The sequence below is a fragment of the Taudactylus pleione genome, unplaced genomic scaffold, assembly GCF_031769625.1.
Source record: "Taudactylus pleione unplaced genomic scaffold, aTauple2 ptg000277l, whole genome shotgun sequence".
NCBI lineage: Eukaryota > Metazoa > Chordata > Amphibia > Anura > Myobatrachidae > Taudactylus > Taudactylus pleione.
Window position 1 is genome coordinate 100,870 of NW_028284679.1, and position 18,478 is coordinate 119,347.

Genomic DNA, 18,478 nt, shown 5'->3' on the forward strand with positions numbered 1-18,478 from the left:
CCTCCTGTGTAAGTGGTTGTGCATCTTACAGCAACAAGCCCGCAACAGGCCCACATCTGCCTGGCTGCCCCCTCCTTACCTCTCAGGAATGCCCACTGAATTCCACAGACTGTGCATCCGATTCTATTCTGTGTCTCCAAGTGGTAACAATTGGGACACGGACGGATCAGATAACTGCGTGCAGCTCAGAATCAGGCACATAACGCTGACGTCCTTGATTCACTTCGTGGACTGCAAAATATGTGCAACTCTAAATACAGTTGTAAGTTCTGCACCAACTCACCCCAAAGTACAGCTAGTCTCCTGCACTTGTAAGCAGCTCTCAGTAAGAGTCTTTATTGATTTCTGGTTTTGATTATTTATGGTTCAGTTATTGGTTAGGATACATTATTAATAGTATTAAGACTAAATAGCCCTGTGTTTATAATTTGAGCGGGTGAGTTTAATATGTTATAGAGTAATACATTTATTTACTTATCAAATTAATTCATTTATTATTACAATGAGAGACTTTATGAAAATGGATGTATGTTTTGTTAGAGAAAGGGTTTACATCTGTTATGGTAATGGACTGTTCTGATGGTCCTTAGAGTAAGGGTTAATTTGATTGTGCGGGATAAAGTTTACATCATGTGGGAGTTAATAATATATATTCCTTAGAGGTAATTATTACTATTTATATGGCTATGTATTAGGGGTGTGCACCGGCCACTTTTCGTGTTTTGTGTTTTGGTTTTGGATCTGGATCTTTCTTCGTGTTTTGGATCTGGATTGGTTTTGCCAAAACCACCCTTCCGTGTTTTGGGTTCTGGGTTTTGTGTTTTGGATCTGTATTTTTTTGAAAAAAAGCATAAAAACAGCTAAAATCACAGAATTTGTAGGTTTTTCTGCTCCTATGCTATTATTAACCTCAATAACCTTAATTTCCACTCATTTCCAGTCTATTCTGAATACCTCACACCTCACAATAGTGTTTTTATGTCCAAAAGGTTGCACCGAGGTAGCTGGATGACTATGCTAAGCGACACGAGTTGGCGGCACAAACACGTGACCCATCTAGGCGTGACACTGCAGTGGCAGACAGGATGGCATTGAAAAACTAGGCCCCAAACTGTACATAATGCAAAGAAAAAAAAGAGGTGCAAGATGGAATTGTCCTTGGGCCCTCCCACCCACCCTTATGTTGTATAAACAGGACATGCACACTTTAACAAACCAAACATTTCAGCACCAGGGTCTGCCACACAACTGTGGCTGAAATGATTGGTTCGTTTGGGCCCCCAGAAAACAAGCTGCCAATTTATCTGTCCCTGCACAAACTGGCTCTACGGAGGCAAGATGTCATCCTCATCCTCCTCATCCACCGATTCCTCACCCTCTTCAGTGTGTACATCCTCATCCTCACAGAGTATTAATTCGTCCCTGCTGGAACCACAGGTCCCTCTGTACGTTCTGGAGGCTGGTCTCCCTGGAAGAGTTGATAATTCATTTTATGAACATCATCTTCTCCACATTTTGTGGAAGCAACCTCCTACGCCTTTCGCTGACAAGGTTCCCGGCTGCACTAAACACTCTTTCGGAGTACACACTGGAGGGGGGGCAACTCAGGTAAAATAGAGCCAGTTTGTACAGGGACCTCCAAATTGCTTCTTTTTCCTGCCAGTACAGGTACGGACTGTCTGACATGCCTACTTGGATGCTGTCACCGATGTAATCCTTTAACAGACAGACGCACACGCTTGTCGCTGCTGCTTTGAGGATTCAAGTGCGGCTACAGCCCACACAATTCACAAAGACAGAAAAAAAAAAAGAATATTTTTATTGTTTGTGGAGCACACTTTGAGGGTTACACCACCCTTTAACAGACAGACGCACGCTTGTCGCTGCTGCTTTGAGGATGCAAGTGCGGCTACAGCCCACACATTTCACAAAGACCGAAAAAAAAAGAACAATATTTTAATTGTTTGTGTAGCACACTTTGAGGGTGTCACCACCCTTTAACAGACAGACGCACGCTTGTTGCTGCTGCTTTAAGGATGCAGGTGCGGCTACAGCCCACACAATTCACAAAGACAGAAAAAAGAAGAATATTTTTATTGTTTGTGTAGCACACTTTGAGGGTGTCACCACCCTTTAACAGACAGACGCATGCTTGTCGCTGCTGCTTTAAGGATGCAGGTGCGGCTACAGCCCACACAATTCACATAGACAGAAAAAAGAAGAAGAATATTTTTATTGTTTGTGTAGCACACTTTGAGGGTGTCACCACCCTTTAACAGACAGACGCACGCTTGTCGCTGCTGCTTTAAGGATGCAGGTGCGGCTACAGCCCACACATTTCACAAAGACCAAAAAAAGAACAATATTTTAATTGTTTGTGTAGCACACTTTGAGGGTGTCACCACCCTTTAACAGACAGACGCACGCTAGTCGCTGCTGCTTTGAGGATGCAGGTGGAATCTAGATGGGATTTGGAACCGAGGACACACTACCTCCATCAATTGTCTAAATCCCACTGCACTAATGTCGGATACCGGACGCACGTCTAACACCAACATAGCAGTCAAGGCCTCAGTTATACGTTTTGCTTCAGGATGACTGCTGTCGTACTTCATCCTCATCGCTAGGGACTGTTGGAGGGTCAATTGTTTAGTAAAAGTAGTGATGTTCCTACTTCCTCTCTGGGATGATGAACAACTCCCAGCAGCAGCAACAGCACTAGGAGGAAGTGGTTCTTGATCTTTCCCTATTTTATTTTTATCAGAGAAAGTTTGGTCCTCCATTTATGTTATATTGATATATATACGTGCGGCTAAAGCGCACACAAACACAGAAAATATTTTTTTATTTTTGCTGGAGAGTAGTGCACTTTGTGGGTTACACCACCCTTTAAGAAATGAGCCAGCCGGCTCTTTACTTATGGGACACAGGCGCACGCTTGGCGCTGCTCCTTTGTTGATGCACGTGCAGCCACAGTGCACACAAGTCACAAACACAGAAAATATATATTTTTTTGGTTTGGAGTGTACTTTGGGGGTTACAGAACCCTTTAACGGTCAAGCCAGCCGGCCCTTTACTTATGACACAGGCGCACGCTTGGCACTACTTTGTTGATGCACGTGCGGCTACTGCGCACACAATTCACAAACACAGAAAATAATTTTTTTTTTGGTTTGGACTGGAGTGTACTTTCGGGGGTTACAGCACCCTTAACGGTCAAGCCAGCCGGCCCTTTACTTATGACACAGGCGCACGCTTGGCACTACTTTGTTGATGCACGTGCGGCTACTGCGCACACAATTCACAAACACAGAAAATAATTTTTTTTTTGGTTTGGACTGGAGTGTACTTTCGGGGGTTACAGCACCCTTAACGGTCAAGCCAGCCGGCCCTTTACTTATGACACAGGCGCACGCTTGGCACTACTTTGTTGATGCACGTGCGGCTACTGCGCACACAATTCACAAACACAGAAAATAATTTTTTTTTTGGTTTGGACTGGAGTGTACTTTCGGGGGTTACAGCACCCTTAACGGTCAAGCCAGCCGGCCCTTTACTTATGACACAGGCGCACGCTTGGCACTACTTTGTTGATGCACGTGCGGCTACTGCGCACACAATTCACAAACACAGAAAATATATTATATTTTTAGCACTTGGGGGGAGCACCCCTGATGGACAGAGCACCCCCTGGACAACACTACAGCACCCCTTTAGGACTGGGACACTGCACAGGACTTTGGAGTGGACACAGCCCCTATGGAGAACTGACTGCACAACACAGTCCAGCCAGCCCCTATGGACTTTGAAGTAGTGGACACAGCCCCTATTAACAACAGCAGCACAGCACAACACAGCCAGCCCCTAAGGACTTTGAAGTAGTGGACAACAGCAGCACTACACTACACTACACTGCACAGCCCTAACTCCCACCCTCCCTCTTCACTGTCCACAGCCGAGTGAGAAAATGGCGCCGACGCGGGTACCTTATATAGGATCCAAAACCTGCGAGACTCGGAAGGCGGGATGATGACGTTTTGCCTCGATTTCAGATCCGAGTCAGGCGGGAAAAGTCGAGCCTGTTTCGGATCGGACTCGGATCGGGGGGGCTCGGGGGGGTTCGGATTTCAGAAATCCGAACCCGCTCACCCCTACTATGTATGTATTCACTTAGAGGTTTTGTGCCCTCTATGAGAATAGAGATATGTTTGGTTCTATAAGGGGTTAATTTTTGTCAAGGTAATTCTTTAGTATGAATTATCAAATGGTAGAATTTTATTATGTGGGTTTTATATATTTATATAATTATTGTAACTATTGTGACAGAATTAGGTATTAATGTTTCTCTCTAGAGAGCACGATTATCATGTGTAGATATTATTATTTTTATTTATATTTATTCTATTCCCAAGGCTGGTCTTTTGGATGTTTACCCTAGCTAACTTAACAAACACAGATGAATCTGAATAGATAGGTCTCCCTAGGGAGAGTTACTGCATTACCTGGGAGAGGGGAGAAACACGTCAAGGAACTTGCTGTGGACTAGTTTGCCTGTTCAACAATCTTGTTCCATTAAATATAACACTGTATGGGTACTAAGTGGCATCGCTGACCTCCCAGACCAGTGGGATTTACACAGCGGCAGCATGATTTGAACCGCAGGAGGAAGTCCCGTACCTCATCCCGTGTACTGGCCGTGGGGCCTTTGTGGACGCTTGTCATCTTGTGCTGTGAAGCGTGCTCGAGCAATCACTTACCTGGCCGAGTCGGGAGGTGCAGATGCGGTGTGACCACTAGCCAAACGCCGGAGTGTCACACAAGCTGGGACTCGATACTCTCTGACAAGTCACTTAGGAGAATAGTTACCCACTCACACAGAGGAGACTGATCATTGGGGGACTTTCTACGGGGAACCTCAAACTGCTTCCTCATTTGGTGACTATACACAATATATGTCAAGATTTTTTTTTTTGTGCTGGAAGTGCCCCTAATTTTGTATTGATGTGGACATTGAGAACTTTACCATCATTACCATCAGGTATTCTATGTCTATTGTGTTTTATTCTGTGCATTAGTTATATTGTAACACTTATAAGTCACCCATAGTTTTATTATTTTAAACACCACTCTTAAGCTTAACTTAACTCAGAGGTTTTCAACAGCTGTGCCGCAGCACAGTAGTGTGCCGCGGGCGGTTGTGAGGTGTGCCGCAGCGCTAGAGCTGCCATTCACATTAAAGAGCTGCGGCCCGGGCAGCGCTGCCGCTGAGCTCCTCTGGGAGGCTCAGGCACGCCCGGGCCGTGACCTGCCTGAACGCGGCAGTGTGACATCACAGGTCACGCATGCCGCGTTGCCTGCCTGGCCTGCCTGCCCGCCCGCCCAACAGAGTCTCAGCCAGTCTATTCCTCCCGCTCGCGGCCAGCCACCCCTTCTCTCCTTCCCGCCTGCGGCCAGCCAGTATTCCCACCTTCGCCAGCGGTTAGCTACCCCTTCTCTTCCTCCTGCCTGCAGCCAACCAGTACTACCCACCCGCGACCAGCCACCCCTTCTCTCCCACCCGCCCGTGGCCAGTCAGTACATCTCTCCCTCCAGCGGCCAGGAAGCCCTTTCCTCCTAGCCACCCGCGACTAGCCAGCCACTGCTGACAGCTCTGCACCGTGGGAACCTGCAGCCGATGACAGACAGGTAAATCTAAAAAAATTTACATTTATTTTTGATGTGGTAGCCAGTATGATTTGATTTTGTGGGGAGCAATGTGTTGTTTTTTTGTTTTATTTCTGTGGGGGTCCTTGTTATTTTTTTTTCTGTGGTTGCCTATGTTATTTTTTTTTCTGTGGGGGTCTATGTTAATTTTTTTCTGTGGGGGCCTATGGGTTTTTTTTTCTGTGGGGGCCTATGTTATTTTTTTTCTATGGGGGCCTATGTTATGTTTTTTATGTGGGGGCCAATGTATGTGTGTGTTATATATTTGGGGCCATTGTATGTGTGTTATATCTTTGGGGACATTGTATGTGTGTGTTATTCCTGTGGAGGCCAATGGGTGTGTTTTTTTATGCGAGAGCCAATGTGTATGTTTTGGCATAGGTCGCACACGCCGCATCGCCGGATGATGTGCCTTGGCAATTTTAAAATCTTGCCTAGTGTGCCTCGAGTTGAAAAAGGTTGAAAATCACTGACTTAACTAATAAGACACAGACAACTGTATAGAATTGGAAAAAAAGAGGTCACAGCCAAATTTATTTAGATCGGAATAGAATTGAATTAATTAGTCATGGTGGTGCAAAAGCAGTGCTACCTTGGTCTACAGCTCATAATAATTATTCGCTTTACCAAAAATGGGGTGGAGTTTTCTGCCCCGCGCGCAAGCTATCCTGGGTAGTGCCACCTCCCCTTAACTGGCACAGTGCTGGTCCCTCCCTAGGATGAAGACCTAGTTCCCCCCTAAAGTAGTAACTGACTCGCCTCTCTCAAAGGGGGAATGCTAGCCAAGCTCTGCTGCGCTAAATTGAGCTGCCGAAGAGCACTGCTTTCTGCCTGCTGCGCCTCACCTGCTGGAGAAAAGAACATAATATACTCCAACGAATACGTCTTGGTACAAACCAATTTCAATAAATATTGGTACAAAACAATGCTCACAATGAATAACTATTGGTACCAACCAATTTCTCAATATGCCTTGTGGGTGGGATCACAAACTGGAAAGAGGCAGTTGGCTCCTCCTCTAGCCCTAATATACCACTGCTAAACCCCGCCTCGACGGGGCAGCTAATAGGCTTACCGATAATGATTGGCAACTGACCTCTACCAATTATAAACTGACAACAAAACCAGCTCTAACTAGTACTGTACCAAATAAAAAACAGTGTGCTTATATCTTCTCAAGCTTATTAAGCATTCAAATATTTTAAGTCACCCATAGTTTTATTATTTTAAACACCACTCTTAAGCTTAACTTTAACTAATAAATAAGACACAGACAACTGTATAGAATTGGAATAAAAGAGGTCACAGCCAAATTTATTTAGATCAGAATAGAATTTAATTAATTAGTCCTGGATGTGCAAAAGCAGTGCTACCTCGGTCTACAGCTCATAATAATTATTCGCTTTACCAAAAATGGGGTGGAGTTTTCTGCCCCGCGCGCAAGCTATCCTGGGTAGTGCCACCTCCCCTTAACTGGCACAGTGCTGGTCCCTCCCTAGGATGAAGACCTAGTTCCCCCCTAAAGTAGTAACCAATTCGCCTCTCTCAAAGGGAAAATGCTAGCCAAGCTCTGCTGCGCTAAATTGAGCCACCGAGGAGCACTGCTTTCCGCCAACGACGTGGACAAAATGGCCATGTACCACCACCAAAGAACACCTAGCCCCTCCAAACTATTCCAAAGAAGCAAAGATATCCGAGACAAAAAACTCCAAACCTTCTTCGGTGAGGTGCACTCCATCTGGCCTATATAAATGCGCCTCCACATAGGGAATACGGGGGTGCTTGATAAAATGCCCATCTAAAACCATCACAAACTTAGATACCGTAACGTTCACTTCCTCCTAACTGTTTAGAACTGCCCCACCCCAAGTGCCACTCCAGAACCTCCTTGGCTTTATTTCAGACCAACAAATCTTAACCTGTGGCCAGAGCTCCGCTATAAACCTCAAATCCCACTTAATGGCGAGTATCAGATCCACTCCCATACACGTGCCACGGTCATTACCACCTAAGTGCATTACTAAACAGTCAGAGGTCCCCCACTTTGCTTTCAGACTGCCAAAGGTGGTCCAAAAAGCCTCTCCACTTAAAACCTCTCAATCCAATCCAATGGACCTTAAAAGGGGGGGACCTTAAAAGGGACTAAGGTAGCCCAGTACACAAAAGAATGCCCAACAGTCCACACCTGGCAATCTCTCCTCAAAAAACCTGTGATGGCAAAAATTGTATACCTAAGCTTTAACAGAATGTAATAATACAAAACTCAAACAGGAAAAAAGGAGGGAAATTGAGTTGTTTGGGCGACCCAGATGGAGGTGAACGACACAAAACCTCTTATGTTGATTCGAGGGCAAAAGTGAAAAGAACTCCAATCCCCCTTAGTGGCAGGTGGCATAAGGCACTGGGTTTCCCAAAAAACAAACTCGCCAGGAGCGCCATTACTTCTGCAATTTATTGCCCCTTATATATAACTCTTGTAAGCTGAAGACTTCCATATACCTAAGTGCTTGATTGCCTCCGCGAAAGAACCTGATGCTGCTGCGCAATTTGCTGCCCCAATCCTAAATGAATGGGTGCTGTACTCTTCAATCGACACGTCCAAAGCTATCAGGCATCTATTGAACACATTTGCAAACTGGAACTTAGATAGGGGGGTGGGGGGAGATCTTCATGAATAAACCATTGAGCCTCCCCATTTAGCCGCTGCTGATTATACCTGTTAGCTAGTGTTACTGGGCAGATGCTTGGCTCCGGATGCGAGGGGACAGAAATCCAATGCCCCCTACCCATCTGATCTGTTTTTGATTTCTGTATTTGAATAAAAATTAAATTAGCCTTAACTACAACATTACCTATTAGCAACCCTGTGTTGGCTGTTTTTTTATTTGCTGCTACTAACTCCCCAACCTGTAAAGCACTGAAAAACACCAGCGCAAAGGACAAACTGAACAAGGCCGCTTCAAAATGACCCTTACTTATGCCTGAGATTTCCAAAACAATCTCTCAACACACCCACAACTTTTGGTCTACGCAAATCGCCCAAAGACGCCTGCTCATGAAGCCACTTGCTCCCTCGCCCAACCCCTCAGTTCTTTAGAAATATTAAATTACTTGGTAGGATCAGTCAAACCATTCACCCGTGCCATACAAACTCAGACATACTGACATGTGGATCCTTACTGGCTGTTGTCTTCGCCAGAAAAACCAGCCATTCATCCCAAGCTGCGGCATAGGACCTCCACGTACCTAGAGCAAGTGCTCTCAGAGTGAGTCCTTCAATGCTGGATTCATGATCTGCCAGACAGAATCAGGACAAAGCAAACCATGAATCCCGGCTGACGGGGCCAATAACCTAATCCTATCCCATTGGAAATGAGACAACGCATCCGCAACCTCATTCTCAATACCCTGGACATGCTTGGCTGTAAAATCAATGGGGGTCATTCAGACCCACTCGCGAGTGGCAGTACGCTCACAAGTGGGTCGATGTTCCCCACTGCGCATGCGCACGATGGAGGGAGCTCCGTCGTGCGCATGCGCAAGACCCGGCGAGCGAAGGACTTTCCATCGCTCCGGGTCTCGCACCAAAGGGGGCATGCTGTCGATGTTGATTGACAGCACGCCCCCTTTGGTGGGCGTGCCGGGGGTGTGCCTGCCAGATGGAGGCGTTCCCATGGGAACGCCTACCATCTGAAGCCGGCCCCACTGACATCACTGGTGATGTCAGTGGGAGTGAGTTTGGCTCTGATAGAGCCAAAATCACTCCAGGGCTTGTGGTTGAGAAACCCGACCACAGGGTTTCACACACAAGTCCGATGGTCGCGATGGTCAAGACCATCGCGACCATCTTGTTGGACGCTCGTATATGCTGTGGGTGGTGACCCACAGCTATACGAGCGTCCAGGAGGATGCTCCATTTTAATGGAGGAGGACCCTGATTCAGAGCGAGCGCTCTGGACAGAGCGTCCGGCTCTGAATGAGGGCCAATATTCCTAAGAAGACAGACAAAAACGAAATGTTTAATTAGCCGTAGCACTTGGAGGCAGACCAAACTCTGATTGTTAATAGCTTGAACCACCCCCAAGTTGTCGCACCAAAATATGATCTTCCGATTGCTAAGCCTCGCAGACCAACTGCTACCACAATTGGAAATAGTTCCAACAGCAGTAAGTTACGAGTCAAACCCTCCGAATGCCACAAATCGGGCCAAGCTTCTGCGCACCATTCACCCTCAAAAAATGTTCCTAAACCCAAAGCCCCCGATGCGTCTGTGAACAATTGAAGTTCATGATTAGCTACAGACATAGTGAGCCAAACGTAAACCCCATTATATTCCTGTAGGAAACTCAACCATGCCTTAAAATCCTCCTTCATATCCGCCGAAAGGTGGATCATATGGTGAGCCTTTTTGATGCCTGCAGAGGCTCGCTCCAGCCTGCGACAAAAATCCCCACCCATGGGAATGACGCAACAAGCAGAATTCAGTAACCTAGTAGGGACAGCATGTGCTTCAAAGATATTTTCTTAATGGACACAAAAACAACTCGCTAATCTTGCATACTTTTTCACAGATGAGCCTACAGAAATCCAAATCAGTGTCAATTTCAATACTTAGGTAAGCCAACTTAGTAACTGGCCCGTCCATCTTTTTGTGCGCAATGGGAACCCACATTGACCTAAAAAGCGATTGAGCCGAAAACAGCAGCTCACTACAGACTGCGCTATCGGACTGTCCTACCGAAAGAAAGTTGTCAAGAAATGAGTGACGCTTGACTGGCCTATACCCGCTTGGAGACACCACTGTAAAAAAGAGCTAAAACACTCAAAAAACCCCCCAAGAAATAGAACAGCCCATAGGTATACACTTATATACGTAAAATGAAACGCCTATCTGAAAACCCATGTAACTAAATGACTCGGGATGTAAAGGGAGCAACTGAAAGCAGATTCAATATAAATTTTTTGCTAACAAAGCCCCATTCCCAAAATCCTACATGAACTAAGTGCATCCTCAAATGACTGGAAGGTGACACTACAATCGGCTGGCTCTAAGGCGTCATTTACTGAGCCTCCTTCCGGGTAAGACAGGTATTGTATCAACCTGAACTTTCCTGGTTCCTTCTTTGGTACCACACCCAGCAGATAAATGCAAAGATCCTCCACTGGTGGTGAGGTAAAAGGGGCACCACCTCCGAAAATTCCCTAGCTGACTTCAAATTTCTTTTAGCTACAACTAGAACCGGACGAACCAACGGTAACCTAAAACCCTCCTTAAAACCTTGTAATAGTGAAAGCCGCTTCCTCCCCGAGAGGATAACGCCTCAACCAATGCTATAACACTTCCACCTTAAATGGAGACCCAGCTCTACTTAGCCCCCGCACGCTGATCCCTTTTTCCTGCCGCATGACCCCCGGGACGACTGCAGTCCTTCGCTTGGTAACCTCCCCCACTAAGAATGCAGACGTGCTGGTAGCGGCAGCTAGTCCCTCTGTTACACTGGGCGTTATTAACGCGTAGCACTTCCCTTTCCCTCTGGTATTAAATCCTGGGTGGGCTGGCAAGGGCTGTTTACTCCCAACAGCAGGTTCAATAGTTGTTCGGCCTGCTACATAACTTCCAGCCACACCTCCGCATCCTTAAACCCAAAACTAAAAACTTTCTGGCCATCCTACTTTTTCCTAAAAAGCTCGTCGTACTGCCTCCAAACATTAAGCCTAGCTCACACCTGCATGCCCTGCACTAAATGTACGTACTTTAGCACATTCATACATTCAGCCGGGCGAGTCTCAATGTAGCACGCAGCAAACACATACATACCAGTAAGCCAATTCAGATAGCTCCTCCTGGCCTCCTCGGCTGCCACCCCCCCTTCTTCGCTGCGTCTAAACGCCTTCTTAGTGTCATGTGATTGCGAACATGTTGATATATCAACCTTTTTGTATTTGCTCCCTGATCTTGGACCTAACACCTCAATATTGCCGTGTATGAGCAATGGGCACAAAGTATTTAATAAGCTTGCGCGCATCTCACCTGCTCCAGATGCCGATGGGATCAAAGGAGCGTCCTTGGAAGTGGAGGCTTGTCCAGCGTTGTGCGGTGTGCCCACCACACTTTGACACGACGACAAATGCTCATCTGCCACGACATCCCCAGAAGTCAATGCGTACACCAACGGCTGAATTAAAGGAACCTGTGTTCTTGACACACTGGCATTAGGGACAGGAGCAGAAGGTGCACACGTAGTAATGGGCATGGGAGGGGAGCTCTGCGGCAGGGGAGTTAATGGGGGCTGCGCTGTTGAAGGAAGCATTGGGGGTGGTGGCAGGGGTGGGGACAGGGCCTGTGGAAGGGGGGGGGGTTGGCACACCATCTGTTAGCCTGAGTGCTGTCCAGGAAGACTGAACCTATTGGGGCACAGGGGTATAGTTGCCTGGGGCGGATGTGTACTGCTGTGCAAAATGCCCAGTTGCCTGCAAAAATGAAGGGGCGTTAAATTGGTAGCTCGTGCCCATGAATGGGTTCGGGAATGGCTGCTGGTAACCTCCCGGATTGCAATAAGGGGCAAAAAACAAAAAGCAGGATTGGGGGTGGGGCTAGGCCCGTAATTCCAAACCTGCGGCCCTGCCAGCGTATTAGCTGCGGCAGGTGGGGGGGCAATATTGGTGCAATTTATCTGGGCCAAGCACCCCCAGAAGGGGATGCTCTAGCCTGCTGTAAAAATGGCCCAGGGAAGTGAAACACAGGGTGGGGGGGCTGCATGGGGCTTAATATGCTGCCAGCCTGGCTCCCACTGGGCGCTGCAGAAATCCCCCAAGCCTCCAGTCCATTAGACCAAGAGGGGGAAATATGAGGAGGTTAAAACCTCCTCAGCATCTAAAATGACCACCGCTGTGAGGGGGGCGGGGCTAGCGGCCGGGGAAGCCTGGCGTGCTGCTCTGCTTAGGGCTGGAGAGATGAGCGGGCGGGGGTGCCAAGCCTGGCCGCCGCACCCCTCGCCAGCCATGTCCGGAGGCCGGATGGGGAAGCGGCCGACAGAGGGTGAGTAGGTTGGGGCCACCCACTGCTGCAGCCACGGCAGTGGATGGGGGGCTGTGTGTGTGGCAACCAAGCGCGCTCCCCGGGCCACAGGGGAAGCAGTGGTGACCGCTAATGGTCTAGCCGATTCAACCAAACGGCGGGGAGGGGGGCCATTGCGGCGTGGATGTGGCATTATCAAAGAGGGGGGTGAAAAAAGGGGCAGAGGGGGCCTGACAGGAATGGAGGGAAAAGGACAATGGCCCTGATTCAGACCCACTCGCGAGCGGCTGTCCGCTCGCGAGTGGGTCGATGTTCTGCACTGAGCATGCGCACGACGGAGGGAGCTCCGTCGTGCGCATGCGCCAGACGCGACAAGCGAAGGAAAGTCCTTCGCTCGTTGTGTCTGATCAAAGGGGGCGTGCTGTCGATGTTGATTGACAGCACGCCCCCTTTGGTGGGCGTGCCGGGGGCGTGCCTCCCTGACGGGGGCGTTCCCACGGGAATGCCTCCCGTCAGAAGCCGGCCCACTGACATCACTAGTGATGTCAGTGGGAGTGATTTTGGCTCTGATAGAGCCAAAATCACTCCGGGGCTTGCGGTTGAAAACCTCAACCGCAGGCTCCGGCTCGCAGTTTCGATGGTCGTGATGGTCAAGACCATCGCGGCCATCAAACTGCACGCTCGTATAGGCTGTGGGTGGTGACCCACAGCTATATGAGCGTCCAGGAGGACGCTCCATTTTCATGGAGGGCGGCCCTCATTCAGAGCGTGCGCTCTGCTCAGAGCGTACGGCTCTGAATGAGGGCCAAGGTACGAAAAGGTGGGGAACAAAACAATGGGAGGGAAGAGAAAAAGTCTGTGAGGAAAGAGCTGTCTGTGAGGTAAGAGCTATGGAAATAAGGGGGAAAGAAAAGAAAATAAAGATTTTATTGAAGCTATAACAGACAATAAAGATACAGGGTAATTAACAGTCCGGGATCACAAACTGGAAAGAGGTCTTTGACCATCGCGACCATCATCATGGACGCTCGCATAACCTGTGGGTGGTAACCCACAGCTATGCGAGCGTCCAAAAGGCCGCTCCACATTTAAATAGGACGGCCCTGATTCAGAGCGAGCGCTCTGGTCAGAGCGTTCAGCTCTGAATCAGGCCCAGTGTGCTTATATATTCTCAGGCTTATTAAGCATTCAAATATTTTAATTCAAGCTAGGAGATTTGGCAACAATATTTATTGTTTATTTATTTGTTTTATTAAGGTGAACTGCAGTTCATATGTATGTTGAATAAATGTATTGTTATTTTAACAGCCTTGGGAATTTATATAGATACTAGCGCAGACACTATTTACCCAATTATACGTTTTTTTTTTTTTAGGTTTTTTGACAGAACCCCTCAGTTGTCAGCAGCAAGGTTCTATATATAGGACAGCATTAGGTAAACAGTGCACCTGTTTCTTTTATATAGCTCTCAGTAAGGACCTCAGTGATTAATAATGTTTATAGAAGACTTTGATATATGCGCAAAGCAGCGTAGTTTAGGAGCTAGTCTCAGACAATAGATATCACCATACCTAGTAACATTACCATAAACAGACAAGCGGTAGAGACCGCCCCCCAATCAAAATGGCGCTATAGTGATAGTGTGGATAAATATGTACAAAGTATAAGATGTCACTACATCCCTGATTTGTTGAGAGATGATTTTTATTTTCTCCTTCCCTTGTTGTGATGTTGATTCACTCTATTCCAATTAAGTCATACAAAAGAGAAAATATCCAATGTGTAGCAATGTCAGCTCCACTTACTAAAAGTTTGTGCTTGATGTGAAGTAAATGGGAGTACCCCATTAACTTACCTCCGTCCGGAATGCTGACCGTAGGAATTCTGACGCTGGAAGTTTGACCTGGTACTAAAGATAGGTGTCTAAGGTCCTCATTCAGAGCCGTACGCTCTGAGCAGAGCGCACGCTCTGAATGAGGGCCGGGCTCCATTTTCATGGAGCGTCCTCCCGGACGCTCGTATAGCTGTGGGTCACCACCCACAGGGTATACGAGCGTGCATTGTGATGGTTGCGATGGTCGAGACCATCGCGACCATCGAATTTGCGAGCCGGAGCCTGCGGTTGAGGTTTTCAACCGCAAGCTCCGAAGTGATTTTGGCTCTATCAGAGCCAAAATCACTCCCACTGACATCACTAGTGATGTCAGTGGGCCGGCTTCTGACGGGAGGCGTTCCCGTGGGAACGCCCCCGTCAGGGAGGCACGCCCCCGGCACGCCCACCAAAGGGGGCGTGCTGTCAATCAACATTGACAGCACGCCCCCTTTGATCGGACACAACGAGTGAAGGACTTTCCTTCGCTCGTCGCGTCTGGCGCATGCGCACGACGGAGCTCCCTCCGTCGTGCGCATGCTCAGTCCATAACATCGACCCACTTGCGAGCGGACAGCCGCTCGCTAGTGGGTCTGAATCAGGCCCTAAATCCCCATGCCTATCTTTAGCCGGATGCCGAAATCCCGACACGAAGGTAAGCGTCCCGAACGAAGGTAAGCGGGGACTGTTAGCTGTTAGCCACGGGGGGTTTCGTTTCAGGCACCATGGGGGGATTTAGGATTAGGCACCCCCCCTAGCAGGGTTATGGTTAGGATAGGGGAAGGGTGGGTTATGGTTAGGCACCACTGGGGGAGGTTAGGGTCAGGCACCCCCCTGGTAGAGTTAAGTTTAGGGTGCAGGAAGTGGGGTTAGGCACCACAGGGGGGAGGTTAGGGTCAGGCATCCCCCTGGTAGGGTTACGTTTAGAGTGCGGGAAGAGGGGTCAGGGTTAAGCACCATCAGGGAGGAGGTTAAGGTTAGGCACCACTAAGGGAGGGTTAAGGACGGGGAGAGGGGAGGGTTAGGGTACCTACCAGCCCCAGTCAGGATCTCCACTGTTCGGGCTTCCGGAATCTGTCCGCTGGGAACACATCTGGCTGCATTACATACTGATTCCAATATAACACCCCTTCACATGCACATAAAGGTTTCTTTTTGGTGTTACAAGTGTGATCCAAATGTACCGACACCAAAATGGTCAGTACAGGTTGCTTACCCCACTCACATAATGGGAAGCCTATATATGTATATTAAGGTTTCCTTTTTAGCCCAACAATCCCAATATGCAATGGAAAGGCGTACCACACTCACGGTTTGCTAGATGTTTTCTCCCCTATAAAGGTGTCTTTCAGGAGATGTGTAACTCAGGCCACCATAGGTTCTTGGTTCTCAGTACATAAAATCCAATAAAAAAGTAGGGGTGTCACGACTCGGGTTTTGTGGCATGGAGGATTGTGGTCCTTACCGGTGAGGGCGCTGTGGCGCAATCCTTCTGGAGGGGCAGCTGGTGTGTGGAGACTGGCATTGCATGTTTGCAGAGGTCTGCCTGTGTTGGGCCATCCTGGCAAGGGTAAGTCTAGTGGCGTCTCCACGTCACGGCTGTCTGGGTGCCAAAATGTTGTCTTTGGCCATGTGACATAGCAGGCCAATCGTCTGTGGGTCACCTGCTCTCTCTGGCCTATCACACTCTGTTACAGGGTACTTGAGGGTGTTTGGAGCACCCTGTAGTTGCCAGTGCAACGTGTTTCACAGCGACAGCTGTGAGAGAGAGTTCTCTGCACTAATGATCCTTAGACTTGTGCTCCGGTGCCCAGGGGCGCCGAGAGGGGGGGGGAGCGGGTACAGTTTACCCAGGCCCGGGCTTCCAGAGGGGCCCGGCGCCCCGCCCTCACTTCCTCCCTCTGCAGCAGCCCAACACACAGCGTGTGCTGTGCTGCAGCAGGAGATTGCTTGCGGCTGCTAAGTAGCAGCCACAGCAATCTCCTATGCCTGAAGGGGGGAGCAATCACACTGATCGCGCCCCCCACTGGCTTTGCGCCGGGCTGAGGGGCTCACAGCGCCCCCTCCCCGGCACAAAACTCTTTTTTTTTTCAAAGAGGCGTGGCCACGCCTTCTGAAATTAGGCCATGCCCCCTCTTTACCGGGGCCTGGCGTGGCTCTCTACGCCCCTGCTGGTGCCTGCCCTAGCTCCTTGTCAGCCTCCGGCTCCCGGCATAGCCTGCACTGCTCTGCCTTGTCTAGCTCTTCGCTGGGATCAGCCTGCACCTTCCACCAGACCCACTGCTGCTTGAACCTGTCTCCTCAGTTAACCCGTTCCTGCACAGCCGTCATCAGAGCATTACCGGATTCTCCTTTCAGCCATCATCACAGCATTACCAGATTTCCCTTTCAGCCATCATCACAGCATTACCCTATTTCCCTTTCAGCCATCATCACAGCATTACCAGATTTCCCTTTCAGCCATCATCACAGCATTAGCAGATTTCCCTTTCAGCCATCATCACAGCATTACTGGATATCCCTCTCAGCTACTATTCAGCATACCAGGATATCTACTTAACTCTTGCAGTCTATCTGGATTTACCTCATTCATCTCTGTCACTGGTCTGGACATTTGTTTATTCCCACTCACTACAGTTCCCTTCAGCCACATATATTAGTTTGTTTATTACTGGACTTTAGTTTATCTTATTGTTCATGTCTACCAACATTCACATTAAACAACCCACCTTTCAGTTTAAACCTGTTCCGTTGTCTACTCCTGTTACCACCCCGGGTCCACAACAAACACAAACTCTAACAAGGGATATGCTCCAATAATTTTTAAAAGTAAAAAAAAGTTTATTCAGACATCCCATACAAGAGATATATATAAAAACATGTAAGAACAGTCTTAAAATCCAATCTAATAGAGGCAAGCACAGATTACCTTAAAAATAAAAACAAGAGTCCACATAATCCAAATAGTGTCAACACGTTACCGGGACTTTATCAAGAGATATGGGTGCTGTGGATAGTGGAGAATATAACTGAGCAGGCACCAGACGCGACATTCCAGTGACATCGTAATTAAATAAATATGGATTATTATGTGGATTCAGTATGAAATCCCAATAGCAGAAGCCTGGCAGAGGTGAAGATCCTGACCGCTAATTTAGGTAAGTAACCCTAACCTAACCCCCTACCCTAACCCTCCTTTAGGGGTGTCTAACACTAACCTCCCCTGCTCTAAGTGCCTAATCCTAACCCCCCCTCTAAGTGCCTAAATCTAACCGTCCCCGCAGCCTAAACCTAAATTTCCCGGGGTGATGCCTAACCATAACATATCCCCAGAGGTGCCTAAACCTAACCCCCCCTTCCCCTAGCCTAAACTTAACCCTCCCGGGGGTGTGCCTAACCCTAAGTCCCCCCCGGGAGCCCCTAACCTAACCCTCCTCCCCAGTGGCTGTCCGCGCCCGACTTACCTTCATTCTGTACGCTGGTGGTCGGGCTCCCGGCGGTGGTCTTATGACAGGCGTTGGGTTTTTGACGCCTGTCATAAGTACCTTGCTGGGATTTGACAGTCGGGAAGCCGTCGGTCGGTATTTAGACCGTCGGCTTCCTGACTACATCCCCCTTGGGTAACTAGCCTGCAGTAGGTTTCCGCAGGATAAGGTGCTGCTTCAGGTTACATAGAGTGTGTGTGACCAGCTCCCTGTCACTGACCTGAGAATTTGCTCCTCCTCGGGTAACTAGTCTGCAGTAGGTTTCCCTTGGAAGATAGTTGTAAAGTATATTGCAGTCACAGAGAGTCCAATGTGCTGATAATAACAGGTACGTGCTGCTTGTATAAATATGCAGGCTTATAGTCTTGACAGTTCCCTTGCTCTGAGAGGAATAACTGTATT

At 48.3% G+C, this 18,478-nt stretch overlaps 1 protein-coding gene across 1 annotated transcript in view; it reads left to right on the top strand.

Moving 5' to 3' along the window:
• Positions 1 to 18,478, top strand: part of LOC148513533 (uncharacterized) — a gene marked incomplete at its 5' end in the record, with an annotated part of 116,921 nt that overhangs the window by 25,398 nt on the left and 73,045 nt on the right. The window lies entirely within an intron of this gene.